Below are 16,081 nucleotides of genomic sequence, written 5' to 3' on the forward strand. Positions count from 1 at the left end.
GTATAACTATACTAACCTAGTTCCATGACTAACTGTTCCTGCGTGCGTGCTGTTGGGGGACTGATGCAGCATCGTTGGCAGATGGTTCAGCTCTCGGAACCCGCAGGTAGTTTTTCTCTGAGAGCTAAGCCTGATTTTAGCAATATCTTGCCTTTAATACAGTTCCTGTGCAGCAGTATTGACTGCCCTTTATGGGGCTGGCAGGTAGCTGTGGTTCAAGAACCAAAACCTTGGAATGAATGCTAGCTTGGACACCTGATTATTTGATGAGGAACAATGATGCAACCAGGCAGGATTACCAATACACACAACACACCCAAGTACGGAATGCTGAATGATTATTATTCATTCTTTCATGGGACGTGGTTGTCACTGGCAAGGCCAGCGTTGGCTGTCCATTCCTAATTGCCCTTGAACTGAGTGACTTGCTAGGCCAATTTAGAGGGCGGTTAAGAGTCAGCCCACAATACTGTGGGTCTGGAGTCGCATGTAGGCCAGACCAGGTAAGATGGTAGATTTCCTTCCCATTAGTCAACCTCATGATGCTGGATACAGATCAAAATAAAGCTGAGGCAGTAGGTAGCAGCTGTTGATCGGCTCTGTCAGTACTAGTTGGTCTTCTGATCGACACGGCCTACTCTATGTAATGAATTTTTCTTCATTTTATCACTTTAAACTCCTGCACTGAACCTTCAGTCCAGCTGCCATGTGAAGATCAGTGATCTGACAGTGTCAAGAGGACAGTTTAAACCTCATACTGTCGGACAAGTGTCTCTCCTGGTTTTCATTTTGTATTGTTGCATGTAGCATTTGGGGCTAAAAGGGTGATGTTACGAGGACGGGTGGCATAGTTTGTATTCTCTTGGATATAGAAGATTAAGGAGTGATCTAACTGAGGGGTTTAAAATGGTTCAAGTATTTGACAGGGTTAGATGGAGGGAAACAATCCCTTCCGGTGGGAAAATCCAGAGAACATAACTTTAAGCTTAGAGCTGGAAATCTCAGGGGTGACGTCAGGAAAACTTTCTTCACACAAAGGGCAGTGGGATTTTATGTTCCCGCCGAAGCCAATGGGGTTTAGAATGTCTCGCCGCGTTTTACAGCCCTGTCCCCACTGAAACAGGGCTGTAAAATTCTGCCCAAAAGGGGAGTGAAAATCCGCAGCTCTTTTCTCTCAAGAAGCTGTTAAAGGGGTCAACTGAAAATTTCAAACCTGCAATTGGTAGGTTCTTAAAAACAAAAAACTGCGGATGCTGGAAATCCAAAACAAAAACAGAATTACCTGGAAAAACTCAGCAGGTCTGGCAGCATCGGCGGAGAAGAAAAGAGTTGACGTTTCGAGTCCTCATGACCCTTCAACAGAACTGGGTGAATCCAAGGAGAGGGGTGAAATATAAGCTGGTTTAAGGTGGGGGGGGAGGGGTTGCGTGGGGGGAGAGAAGTGGAGGGGGGTGGTGTGGTTGTAGGGACAAGCAAGCAGTGATAGGAGCAGATAATCAAAAGATGTCACAGACAAAAGAACAAAAGAACACAGAGGTGTTAAAGTTGGTGATATTATCTAAACGAATGTGCTAATTAAGAATGGATGGTAGGGTACTCAAGGTATAGCTCTAGTGGGGGTGGGGGGAGCATAAAAGATTTAAAATTAATGGAAATAGGTGGGAAAAGAAAAATCTATATAAATTATTGGAAAAAACAAAAGGAAGGGGGAAGAAACAGAAAGAGGGTGGGGATGGAGGAGGGAGTTGAGGACCTAAAGTTGTTGAATTCAATATTCAGTCCGGAAGGCTGTAAAGTGCTTAGTCGGAAGATGAGCTGCTGTTCCTGCAGTTTGCATTGGGCTTCACTGGAACAATGCAGCAAGCCAAGGACAGACATGTGGGCAAGAGAGCAGGGTGGATATTGGTAGGTTCTTGTTAGGCAGGTGTGGTAAGGTTACGGAACCAAGGTGGACAGATGGAGTTACGATACAGATCAGCCGTAATCTAGCTGAGTGATGCTGCAGACTTGAAGTGTTGAATGACTTCCTCCCTTTTCCTACCCTGGTTGATCTTGTTGCCAGAGCAGGTCCCCTTTAAGTGCCACCAGAATGAGATTTGACTGTCGGTTAGAAAGTGACTTTGGTTGGATAGGGCAGCAAACAGTGCTCAGTTAGCTGCTTTCTCCTATTCCATGCCACAACAGCAACACCTTGCATTTATATAGTGCCTTTAACATAATAAAATAACCCAAGGCGCTTCCGTAGAGTGTAATCAGACAATATTTGACAGCAAGCCAAAGGAAGAGACATTAGGACTGGTGACCTAAAGCTTAGTCAAAGAGGTAGGTTTTAAGGGGCACCTAATGGAGGAAAAAGAGGTAGGGAGGTTTAGGGTGCCCAGAGCCCAGGGCCTGGATGGAATAGCCGCTGATGACTGGGTGAAGGACAGATACACAAGAGGCCAGAATGGAGAAGCACAGAACTTGGAGGGATGTAGAGCTGGAGGAGATTACAGAGATAAGGAAGAGACAAGGCCAAGGAAGAATTGGAGGGAATTTTGTGTGAACATACTCTTTTTTTATCATATACAGCACAAAGCAATTTGTGGTTCATTCAAAACAATTTAACTGTGGACAAAATTGCTGTGAATAGATGGATTAGATTCCCTTGTGGGCGAGTGTGTGGCGGGGAGGTCTCAGTCCCTGCTCGTATGAAACCACTGCAACTATGCTACAGTTTCCCCCACGAACCCTCATTTAGTCATGGGGCAGTTTGGACACTAGGAAATTGCCCTTATTGGCTTACTAATGCTGGGAAGAAAGGAAATACAAATCTGGCACAGCCTTTAAAGGCCTCAGTCAACTAAGGAGCAGGATCACTTCTCAGCAGAAGGAGCAGTAGCCTTAGAGCAATCCAGGATTCTCCATACATTCATGCAGATACTGTTGGCAGAAGTAAAGGGCTGTCTGAGATGCGCTGAGGGCTGGGGGCCACGTGAAAACAAGCAGGCTGTGTGGAAGGAGGTGCAGCCACCACCATGGTAAGAGGAAGAGGCTCAATAACCTCACAAAGGTGACCAAGGTAAGTCGGGCTTTGATGCCAATAAACAGGCTCCATCAGGCAAACAAGCTTCACTCACCTTCTTTCTCTTCAGGACCTTGGTGTCAGGGAAACTCAATTCTGCAAATGGCAACCTCTCCAAATGCTCAAGCACTTTGTTTTGAATCAAAACCACTTTCAACTCACTTTGCTTAGTTGCCAGATTGTTTCTGGCTAATCATCAAGGATATTTCATTTACGGGGCAAGGCACCTTCAACTCTCATTAGGCTTACATGACCATTTATGGATCAAGATACTATGACACATAAAGGCCTGAAGCATTATCATCTCTCCCTCCATTGCCAGGCTCCAACTCCCCTCTCATTAGCTCCCCCTCCTGTTCATAGCATCAAAATAACAGGGTTCCTATTGAGAAGTCTGTGTATGGAGTGTAAGAACAGAACTGAAAGGAGAACTAAGCAAAATTAGCAGCTGACGTCCTGATTCGCTTCTCAAAAGTTACCTGCGAGGAAAGTTTTAGATAAGATAGACATTAACTAAAGGTACAAAGGCTAGGGGAGCCAGATTTAAGGTATAGGGCAAGGGGTGGGGGGTGGGATTTAAGGTAGGATTTTTTTACGTAGCATGTGGTAATGACCTGGGACTCAATGCCTATGGGGGGGGGGTGTTGAAGCAGAGATGAACAATTGCAAAAGGAAATTGGATGGGCAATTGAGGGAAATAAACTTGCAGGGCTACAGGATAGAGCAGGGGAATGTAACTGACTGGATTGTTCTACAGAGAGCCGGCATGGACTGGACGGGCGAAATGGCCTCCTTGTGTGGTGTGATGAATTTATGACTCTATAAATACCATTCTGCATAGAAATACACATTATGACTGCTCAGTGTGGCATCTGCCTCAGGTCTTGCTCTGATATAGTGCCAGGAATTAGTTGGGGCAGGTTTGGGATAGAATTGGAGATTGAGTCGGACGGCAGTGTTGGATATGTTCCCTCGACCTCATTCAACAATGGTGGAGTTAGGGTTGCCAATTCCAGTTGGGCGTATTTCTGGAGGTTTTCATCATTAGACTTCTCATCTACAATTGCTGCACCCAGTCAAACAGTCCTTTAATGTCCTCATCTCCAATATTTTTAAACTTAATAAAGAAAAATGTTTGAAGAAAATGAAAATATACATTTCTTAATGCTTCTTTGATTTTTTTCCTGGGTGTTGCTCACAGCAGTGTCCTGCCTAGAGATTAATCTTTAATTCCTGGAAACTTGTCATTATGTAATTCCCTGATCTTTTGGGATCTTTATAGGCCTTTGAACATGCTGGAGACTGAGATTTTTATCATCCTTTTATAATAACCCTGCCTTTCATTGTGTCCATGCCTCTGAACCCGGCACCCGCTCAAATCTGCACCTGGATCTGGGAATAATTACATACATCATGATAGATGAAACAAATAGTCATTTCGTAGTAAAGAACTTGAGTATTGCTGGAAAAAGAGACATTCTGTCAAAGCTTTTTGTCTAGCACTCATCAGGACAATTCACAAGAATATCAAATTGTAATGGGAACAACAATTTATCCTGCATGAGAAGCGAGAGCTGATTGGTTGGCAAGTGGACACTGATTGGTAGAGATATTGCCATGGATAACGCACCAGTAACTCACAACTGCCAAGTTAACTGCCAAGCTCTGTTTAAATTCAAACAAGACAGGTTGACTCTGATTGGTCAAAGCATTGCCCTGGGTAATGAACCAGGGAATGGCTGTCCCTAAGCTTTTGTTTAGTTGAAAAAGGTGCCATGTGTGTTTATATGCTCCATTTGGTATTCTTGCAAATTGTCCTGATGAGTGTAAGATGAGAAGCTTTGACAGCGTGTCTCTTTTTTCAGCAATTCAGATGAAACATGTGCTGTTGGTGCATTACAACGTGACATCAATACTTACAGCACCATTGAGTTCTACCCAGCTGGAATGACAACTTGGGGAGGGGGTGGCTGTCAGCATAATTTCATTCCTTGAGGCGGGTGTTTAATTTCCTTTTGTGGCCACCGGCAAATGTGCAGTTAAAATCTGCAAAAAATGCGTTAAGCAATCCTGTCGTTATAAAACTTGAAGAGACTCCCAGGCAAAATGATGCCCTTTTTATGGCCAAAAGTACAGGTGTAAAAGGTAAATGTGTAAAGTATGTTGTACAAGGGATTAACATGTCTGTGTCAAAGCCTCTCCTTGCTATGCTGAAGATGGCATTCACCAAAGGTTACCACCTTCATTAAAACAGACAAACCAAATTGATTTGATAATATCGTACAGTGTAACTTCCATCTCATAAACTGCTCTCTACAAAGAGAACATGAATACAGAGGGAAGCCAGACTGCTGAGAGAGGTCAGCAGTGGGACTTGCTTATATAATTAACTGCATAATTAATTTGGCAATATGTGTTACAGGATGGAATTCCATTTTTAATCCTGCAGTTCATTTCCTTTTGTGCAAATTGAGCCAGCGTTAGGAAATGAAATTCAAGCCCCTTACATTGTTTCCAGAGTCTAAGAAAGGTTGATATTAGCATTGGCTTAGTGGGTGGCACTCTTACCTCTGTATCAGAAGGTTGTGAGTTTAAGTTCCACTCCAGAGACTTGAGTGCCAAATCCAGGCTCACACTTGAGTGGAGTGCTGAGGGAGTGCCACATTATCCAGAGGTGAAGAGCTGTTAAACTGAGGTGCGTTCTGTCCTCTCTGTTGGAAGTAAAGGATCCTGTGGCACTATTTCCAAGAAGAAGAGGGGAGTTCTGGCCAGTGTTTATTCCCTGAACCAACATCACTAAAACAGATTATCTGTTCATGATAGCCTTGCTGTTTGTGGGATCTTGCTGTGTGCACCTTTACTGCTATGTTTCCTATATTCCACCAGTGACTACACATTGCATTGACTGTGCTCTTTGGGATATTCTGAGGTTGTGAACGGTGTTGTACAAGTATCTTTCTTTCTCTGTTTTGATTTAGATAATATTATAGTAACAGATAGGATTGCGTTTGACTACCATTGTGGAATGATTATAAAGCTCTGGAGAGTGGATGTAAAGTGATTAGGAATGGATTAACACCGCAATCATGCAAGCAAGCCTGCACATCTGTGTGTACAGCCCTTTCTAATATTCCTGTCAGGTATTTAAACCTGTGAAGCTATTTTGCTCTTTCTTTCATGGAGAGATTATATGATTTTGTTTTTTGTCACACATCATAAATAAGGCCGATGTGAAAGCACAGTCTTCATGGGTGGAAGGTTGGGGCTTTCATTTGAGTCATATAGGACATCAATATCCCCACGGGTGTGGAGAATGAAACTCCAATGAATGTGATCTAAAAAAATTGAAAAAATAAAAAAAGTAACAGTGTGAAGTATCAAACTGAGCATAATTACATCCATTCAACCTGAATGACAGCTGGCTGAGATTAGCAGAGCTGTATGAAAATTTTAGAAAGACTTGCATTTATGCAGCAATTTTCTCAACCTCAGGATGTCCAAAAATGTTTTGCAGTCAATTAATCTTTCTGTTGTGAAGTGTAGTCACTTGTCATGTAGGAAATGCAGCAGACAAATTGTGCACAGAAAGCTCCCACAAACAGCAAGGAGATCATGTCTAGATGACCTGTTGGTTAAGGTATCAGTTTTGGTCAGGACTCCAGGGAGAGCACCTCAGCTTTTCTTGGACAGAGTGTTACGGGATCTTTTATGTCCACCTGAGAGGGCCGATGGTGTATCAGTTCAATGGCTCATCTGAAAGCTGGCACCTCTGATAATGCAGCACCCCCTTGGCACTGCACTGGAGTGCCAGCCTGATTTGTTGAGCTGAAGACCTGGAGTGGGACTTGAACCCACAGTTTTCTGATCCAAGTGAGCCACAGTCGACGTGGAGAATAACAAACAAGTTGATTAATTCAACAGTTCTTCTGGATTTATAAATGGGTTACATGCGACCAATCAAATGCTTCCATTGGATGAATTTGTAGTGAACTCTCAGTAAATGGAGAATGATTTAAGTCAGGGCTGTGTGTACAGTAGACGAAGATATCTGTGTTATTTGGGAATGTATCCTAGGGTCAGTTGGGTTGAAGCATAGTTTGCTTAGGGAGTCTACCAGTTGTCTAGAGGCAGACATGCTGGCAATGGTGAATTTTCATGTCATAATCATGACTTTATTCATCTTTAAAAGCACTTGCATAGATTTTACAGCCAACCCTCCTCCCCACCCCAACCACCCTTCCAAGCAGGTTGACGGAGGGTGTAAAACCCATGGACTTGGTGCCCACTGTCTATCCTCCCATCCCCACCCCCGCTGCAATTTTACCAGCGGCATGAGAGGTAAGAGTCCAGCCCAGCAGCTTTCACTATGTGGGCTGTTGACGGGCAGAGGGGTTTGGCATCCTCCTTCACTAAGGGCACCTTGGGCCCTTCAGAGGGCAACCCCAAGCTCTCCCTCTCCGAATCCCCACCCCTGCTGCCTGCCTACCCCTAGCCCCCACCCCCTTGCAGGGCGTGTCAGCCTAGCCCCGAGAGACTTATCTCTGGTGCCAGATCGTGCATTGGATTTATCAGCCATCTCAAAACCCATTGAACCAGAGTGGAAGCAAGTCATCCTCGATCCCGAAGGACAGCTGAGGCAGAAGATTATGATGAAGAACAGGAGAGTGAGCCTTGATATCCTGGCCAATATTTATCCCTTACTGAACATCACAAAAACAGATTATCTGGTCATTATCGCATTTTGGAGTTTGCTGTGTGCAAATCAACAGCCAAGTGTCCTACTTTACAATGCGACAAAGTTCTTCATTGTCTGTTAAGTGCTTTGGGATATCTGATGGTCATGAAAGGCACTGTAAAAATGCAAGCCTTTTTTATTATTCCCCTCAGATTAAGAAATGCAGAGCGCAGTTCAGAATATTTCAAATGGTCCCTATAGGGACTTCACTTCCAATTGTAGGCAGTTTATGATCTTGTATATTTATGGTGTACATTGTAAGCTAAGTTTTTCTATCTTAATGCAGCATCTGTTTCAACGAGTAGACTTCTGTTTTCAAAGCATTTGCTAACTGGAGTGACAGCCTTTTGTTTATGGAGTTTCCTTTTTTGATAAGTTAGTTCTGTGTCGTAGCCTTTGAGAGCACATGTAGTCGGTTGTGGTAACACACTTCTCCAGTAGCCGGTGCAATGCTGCTTGAAGGGACTGATGTGTGATCCTGGCCATGCTGTTTGTTCCTCAGGAGCCTGTGTCCAGTTAAGCTGAGCTGGGCCCCTGAAGCAGGCTCAGTTTTTTCCAGCTGCTTCCATTCACACGGCACACGTTGTACTGGGATGGTGCGAGAGCTGTTGAGTGATGTTGGTCATTTGCACTGTAGGGGCAGCTGTACCTCCATCTTGAGTGAATCTTCAGGGAGAGTTGAAGGCAAGTTAGCACTTGGTGTCCGAGGAACATCGGGCTTTGGAGCACATTGGGCGTTGGTTGTAGTATGAGGATGGGAAATGGGGAGCGGGGGAGAAGAAGAAGAGTTGGGGGGGGGGAAAATGGGAGCAGGGGAGAGTGAAGTGAGAGGATGGAGAATGGGGACCGGGTAGGGGGGAGAATAGGGGATGGGATTGGAGGCAGACTGACAAGCAATGTCAGTGGGAGAGGGAGAATAAGGTGAGAAACTGTTTCAGCTGGAACTCAAGGCAAGGTCAGGATTGGTAAACAAAATCACTGGGTAAAGAGCTGTTAACCATGTTAATATGTTCCAAGGCCATTTAACTGTCTAACGGGGGACAGGAACTATGACCTTTCTCTGGAGAGGAGGTAGGTTTTCCATGACTTTCAATATGGAACAACCTATGGATTTTATTCTAGTGCTGGTAGTGGTGGAAGCAAGAGAGAAAATCAGCCCAGATATTTGTTGTTCTCGCTCTTGTAATCCCATCTCCTCCACCTTTGGAAAATGTGTCTGTGCTGTTGCTGCTCTCTCCTCCAACATACACATCATGCCCTCATCCCAAATCACCCCCCCACCCCCCCACAACACCTCTCCCGTCCCACCCACAGCAGAAAATCGTACTGGTGATGCGTTGAATAGTTTGCTAAATTTAAACCTAAGGTGTGGTCATCCCTCAGGGAGAGGCACTAGAGATTTGCTCTTACTCATTGGCGTATAATGTGGAAGGAGTCATCAGCTTTGACATGCACAAAATCATTTAGATTCAGTGTAAGCCTTAAAGGCCGAGGAAGGTGCATTCATAACGTAGCCAAAGCAGGTTGAGTATCAACTTGTGAATCCTTCCAATATTTGCCTGTGGCAGGTGGTAAGAGTGGGAGAGATTCCTGGTCAGCCATGAGATGGAAAGAAAATTGGTGCCTCGACCATCACTATCCAGGCAAGTAAAAGTGTATGTTGCCACAGCAACTCAGACTCCTTGGAGGGCTGGTTGGCTCAGTTGGCTGGAGTGGATCTGATTGGTACCAATGGTGCAGGGTTCAATCCCCATTCTAGCTGGGATGGATTTGGGATCTGTGCCCTTTGCCCTGCCCATGATGAAGATTGTGGCACTCTGGGTCAGACCTGGGCAGAGAACTGAAAAGTATGCCTTAAACTAATGATTAACATATTTCAAATATGTGGCCCTTTGACTCATCGTGCCTATGCCAGTTCTTTGAAAAATCTAATTAGTCTCCTTCTCTTTTCCCAAACATCTGCCATTATTTTCCTTTTTAAGTATTTATTCAATTCCCTTTTAAAAGTTATCATGAAATCTGCTGTCATCACCTTTTCAGGCAGCGTATTCCAGCTCATAACAGCAACATTAATAGTAAAAAGAAAAAGGAAAGAATTGCATTGACATGGCACCCATTCACTGCATCAGGCTTCCCAAACTCCTGTACAGCCAACGCAGTGATTAATGCAGCAGTTAACTGGCACATAGCAAGATCCCACAAAAGGCAAAGAGATAAAAGATCACATAATCTGTTTAAGTGATGTTGCCTAACTTCCCTGCTCTTCTTCCAAACAGTGCCTTAGGATCTTTTGCATTCACCTGAGAGGGCAGCTGAGGCCTTGGTTTACATCTCATCAGCAAGACAGCTCCTCCGACAATGCATCATTCCATCAGTACTGCACTTGAGTGTCTGATGTTGGACTCAAGTGTCTGGAGTGGGATTTGAACCCATGACCTTCCAATTGAAGCTAGAGGGCTAACTGAGCCACTGCCGAAACCTAATAATGGAGACACATCCTGTAATCCTGCTCAGTGGCACACAGTGCATGGTTTTCAGACTCTTTTAGGGGACAAGGCACACAGTCTTATGCTTGGAGTGAATCCGTGCGTCAATGATTCACCAATTTATAACAGTACAGGTTGCTCAGTATCTTTGCTGGTGCCCATTTAACTTGTGGCATTTGTGAATGTGGACTATGGAACAGTGTGGGTAAAGTGGATGTACATCGCATGGGTCAGACCTGTATAAAGCTCTGGTAAGGTGATAGAGTATTGCATCCAGTTCTGATCATTGCACTTTAGGAAGAATGTGAGGATCTTTAGAGGTTGCAGAGCAATTTCACCAGAATGGTTCCAGGACATGAGGGATTTTAACTACAAAGTTAGGTTGGAGAAGCTGGGGCTGTTCTCCTTGGAGCAAAGGAGATTGAGGGGAGATCAGATTATTATTATTATCAAGATTATCATTGGGTTAGATAAGGTGGATAAAGAAAAACTGTTTCCAAGAGCTGAAGGTTAGCTAACGCAGAGTTAAGGTTTTAGACAAGAGATGCAGGGGAGGATGTGAGAAAGACCTTTTTTACGATGTGAGTGGTAATGTTAAGGGATTCGCTTCCTACAAGGGTGGTGGAAGTGGAGGTGATGAATGATTTCAAAAGGAAATTGGATGGGCAGCCAAGGGAACTAAACTCACAGGACTTTGGGATAGAGCGGGGACTGATTGGATTACTCTATAGAGAGCTGGCATGGACTCAATGGGTTCTATCTGTGCTGTAATGACCTTATATCTCTCTATCTGACTTGATTTGAGGCCATTAAAATTAAGGAAAAGTAATGGAGAAAACGCTTTGCTCAGTTGACAGCAAAGCATGCCCACTTATTTCTAACCAGACTCCTCTTAACAGACTGATGTTCGTGTTGCAAGAGCAGCACATGCCTTGAGTTGTACTTGATATCACCTAACTAACGCCTGTACCAGCTGGAGAGTCAGCACACTGTATACCATTGAGAGATCAAATTCAGTTCAGATTCGGGTGATCTGTATTTAATTCACCGTCTCAAAAATGGGACATAAATCTCCCAAATAAAAGTCTCTAACACACTGGGAAGGGGTTTGAAGTAAAATGATGAAGGGATTAGAATATTTGCAGCTTCTTGCAGATAAATACCAATGACATAATTGAATAAGGCATACATAATGGCATGTTGTGTAATGAATGGCAGCACTATTGTGTACTTCAGTGTGTTGCATTGACCTTGTAACCTCAAATGCAGATACTAATTTGGGCAATCATTAACTGCAGCCTTAATTTATTTCTGTTGCGATCATATAACAGGGTTCAGGAGCACCATCGATGAGAAGTCCAGAGGATGTTCCTTTGATGAAGGGCAGACAGCATTGATACTCTGTTGACGGAACTGCAGTCACAGAGCTTCCACTGTAAGTTGCAGTGTTCATTGATTGTGATCATTATCTCGCACAGACAGCAAGAGTTTAGGCCTTTGCCACATCAAGTTAATCCCAGTACCGGAGACTGACTGTGAAATCTGAACTGGAAAAGCTGATTAACATGAATGAGAAAGGATGAAGATGTAAATCCAAGTGAACCTTGATGCAGGGCTCCTATTACAAACTCAGCTTTTCCAAAATGCCAATTTGCAAATTATTTTTGTATAGAACTGCATAGAATTTACAAACTGGAAGCAGGTCATTCATCCCAACTGACCTCTGCTGGTGTTTACACTCCAGACGAGCATCCTCCCACCCCACTTCATCTCACCCTACCAGCATATACTTTCTTCAGTGAGGAATTTGGATAATTTTGTGACTAAAACTAAGGAAAGATTAATTCTGCAGTGGCTTTAGGGGCAGACTGTTCCAGCAAGGTCAGACACTGGGGCAAACTTGAGGGAACTAAACACCTAGTCACATCATGTCCAATAATGATTAATATCTTTCATTTTAAATATCCACCAAGAAAATCAATGCATAAATTGATTACAATATGCAGTTTTAAAATGGAACATTGGAAATTAATTTTGGTCATTCCAAACCAAAGAACCTCAGACAACAGGATTGATTCTGGTAGCTACGTAACTAAGTGAGTTGTGAAATAAATAATTAATATTAATGAAAATGATTAAACAGGCATTTCAGTTCAAGCCAGAGCTATGTTTTTAGGGAGAAACCTACAAAATAAGAGGTAGGTGCAGATATTTGGCATGTTGGGCTTCTGCATGTGATTTTCACGGTCAAAAGTTTTACCTTTGTTATCTTTATTAATTTAGTGACTATTCAATAAATTTATATTCATATGCACATTTCCATCTTCCTTTTGTCAGTTGTCAATATTTTTCTTACTATAAATTTCTTAAGTGCACATTTATAATGGCAACTGCCTATGTAAACTTTTCATCCTGCAGTTACACCTTTCAACCAGTCATATTGCTGTAGCACCTCAGATTTGCAACTCCCATCTCCTCGGAATCACTTAGAGAGAAAAACCTATCTTCCAACTCTACTACTTTGCTTCCAAAGTTGCTATAAGCTATGGCTATGTTTAACTATAAGTAACTGTAGTATAAGGGTTTTTGGCACAGTAAAGGTTAATGTGGAACTGCAGACGAGTATCGCCCAGTGTATGATGTAGAGTCACATGATAGTAGACTGTGTGTAGAGAGTGTCTGAGAGAAGTCGACATGAAGATAGTACCCAGATAAGGCTCTACCTTGGAGTTATGTATATAGTTGTGTGTTAACAATGAACAGTTATGTTTAACCACACAAACCTCCAGGCCTCTGAGTGAGACACCAAACAACCTTACAACATGGTGACAGCTAATGAAAGAACCCAGAACCCCAGAGAAGCTAACAAAGGACTCTGGAATCTGAAAAACTAAAGGAACAGTATTCTGACCTGACTAAAGTGCACATGAACTGAGGACACAGTTGGAGATCACCTGCAAAGCAGCTCCATTGCAGGCATGGAGACTGAAGGGCAGAGGGAAAATGCACTGTGCAGCTAAAGGACTCCACCAGAGCATGCGGAGGTCCATTGTGAATCCTCATTGATTGCAGAGTCAAAGGACTTAGCAAGGGTGAGCAGAAGTTCACATCCAAGGTTTAACTAGCCTTTAAAAGTCTTCAGGCCATTAATCAGTCAGATCAGTCCATTTCTTTAATTACCGCGGCCAGCCCAGGTTCAAAGCTGGTGCCGTACCACGTGGCAGCCAAGCTCTGTTCAGAAAAAGAAAGAAAAGGAAGTTTTTAAAATCAGCCAAAGCCAGTAATTGCCTTTTAATCAGTCGAAAATACCCCCAAAACGTTCCAAAGCGGCCAAACCTTTGATTTAAAGATTTGCTGCAAAAAAATCCCATCTTTAAAACAGACACAACTTTTAATGCTGTGCTCCCCGTGATGAAGAACAGTTATGGATAATAAATCAACCCCACCAGATGAATTTGGGCCAATACAAGAGTCAGACCAGGTGCAGAATCGGGGTCTTTGGTGGAAAAGATTTTAAAGGTATATAATTGCTTCATGATTACATAAGAAGTCAGAGACTGAACAAGTGAATACACTACTGTACTCAGTAGGTCTGATAGCCGATGACATCATTGCAAGACAAAGGAATAAAGGAATCTTCGGATAAGTTTGAAGATGTTCGGAAGTCCTTCAATGCCTATTTTAATTTAAGAAGTAATAAGATTTTAGAGTGAGCAAAATTCAACAAGCGAGTCCAGCAGCCTGGAGAACCCGTTGACTCTTTCATAAATAAGCTACACAGATTGGCTGAAGCCTGTGACTATGGTGACCTTAAGTCACAGCTCATAAGAGACCAAATAGTGGCTGGAGTGGCTGATGATGGCCTTTCAAACATACTACAGACAAAAGAAGATGTGAGCCTAGAAAAAGCCATCCAAATAGATAGGCAGTCTGAATTCCTCCAACAACACTGGTCCATTTTACGTGGTGAGGTTAGCCCATGGTATAGAGCAACCCCAACTCCAAGCTCATAAAGCAACAAAAGAGCAGGGAGACGCCATTCCAAGGAAGGCAATATCCAAACAGACCACAAGATGGTGGGAGACCATCATTGTTGTGGAGCCAGAAGACCTCTCAGGTGAGAGTACTGTCCAGCAATCTCTACGCAGTGCTTCAACTGCAATCGGCTGGGACATTTTGGAAAGCTGTAAATCTAGGGCCTCTGGGCATGCAGGGGATCTTGAAACAGTCCACGAGAATGAGGTATCACACAAAGAAGAAACCCAACTGTGCTTCTTGGGTGAGATCAAGGATCCTGGATTCTGCTTGTGGAATGCCGACATCTCCGTAAATGGTCACCTCATCAATTTCAAATTAGACATGGGAGCCTGTGTGACAGTCCTCTCAGATAAGGAACCATGGCTGACAGATCTATGGCTATGGATGACAGACAGACCACTCTATGGTCTTGGAGAAATCTGTCTTCTGGTCATAGGCATGATCCTAGAATCACTCCAGTGTGGCAACAAGCAAATATTCAAGATATTGTACATCATCCGAAGACAACCCTTTTCTCTCTTGAGCAGGGATGCATGTGTTGCCCTTAATCTCCTCAAAATGGCAGAAGACGTCAAAATAACCTCTTTCGTCAAGTGCACAGAACGGCAGGTTCCCCTGAGGTCCACCGGTACAGATACTCTTGACTGGGACTTCAGTTCTGAATTGTCTTTACTCTTTGCTGAGCAGGTTAGTCCAAATTCTTTGCAGATGGTGGCAGATGGTTGGACCAGCTAAACCTTCAGATGAGCTCCAACATGCCCCAAGCAGAAGGTGCACAGGAGAACAATGAATCCCAGCCTCAGAGCCCAGCAGTTGCTGTCACACAACCAGTGAAAACCAAGGCAACAAAGCTGCAGTTTTCACCTGAAACACACAGCAGCAAGACGATGCTGGAGCAGGAGAGCAGCGACCGCCAGCTCATCAAAGCACATCTCAGCGAGCCACAAGGGCGCAGAAATGAACACGGTGTGACAATGGAAGCCAAACTCTAGGTTGAGCTCACAGATGAGGAGCGCTCAAACGGAATGGAGATACAGCTCCAACTCTCAGAAGGGTCATGGTGGACCCTAAGGAAGAAGAAAACATGTGTTGATACTGTGGAGGAACGGAGTGAACACTCCCTCTGGGTGCCCGAACAAAGCAGACAGATCGTCGATAAAGAGAAGTTCAATCCAAAACATGAGTCAGATGGAGACTACCAAGTGCCAGAAACGCAGTATACTAAGATTTAAACTCAGAACCAACAGGGTCTGCCCAAAGCAACTGAGCCTAGCACTCCTCCAAACGTGACAAGAATGAGATCTGAAAGGTCAAACCTCCAGACCATCTGAATTCATAAAAATCAGAGACTTGTGGGGAGTCTCCCCAATCAGAAAGATTGTATTGTAAATATGTTGGGTAAAGACTTGGGAAGGAGTTATATAAGGGCATTCAGCATAGCAAGAGAGAACAGTACCACCCACATTGTGATGGAGAGAATCATATGATAGTAGGCTGTGAGCAGAGAGGTTCTGGGAGAAGTCGACATGAAGATAGTGCCTAGAAAGGGCTATACCTTGGAGATATGTGTATAGTTGTGTGTTAACAACAAACAGTTTATGTTCAACCACACAAGCCTCCAGACATCTTAGTGAGGCATCAAACAACTTTCCAACAGTAACAGTTCAAACTCAAAAGTATTAAGGATTAGAGCAAAAATGACTCCAGAGCTTTATGTCATCGAAAATCAGAAGAGTAATTACAGTCTGCACTATTTAT

General features: G+C 43.6%; 1 protein-coding gene across 1 annotated transcript in view; it reads left to right on the plus strand.

Annotated features, from left to right (window-relative positions):
- Positions 1 to 16,081, plus strand: part of sema4ba (sema domain, immunoglobulin domain (Ig), transmembrane domain (TM) and short cytoplasmic domain, (semaphorin) 4Ba) — a 439,407-nt gene that overhangs the window by 63,520 nt on the left and 359,806 nt on the right. The window contains exon 3 of the mRNA XM_041174645.1: positions 11,617 to 11,720. The gene's annotated coding sequence lies outside the window, so the exon portion shown is untranslated. The remainder of the gene's footprint in view (positions 1 to 11,616; positions 11,721 to 16,081) is intronic.

The sequence above is a fragment of the Carcharodon carcharias genome, chromosome 26 (genome assembly GCF_017639515.1).
Source record: "Carcharodon carcharias isolate sCarCar2 chromosome 26, sCarCar2.pri, whole genome shotgun sequence".
Lineage (NCBI taxonomy): Eukaryota > Metazoa > Chordata > Chondrichthyes > Lamniformes > Lamnidae > Carcharodon > Carcharodon carcharias.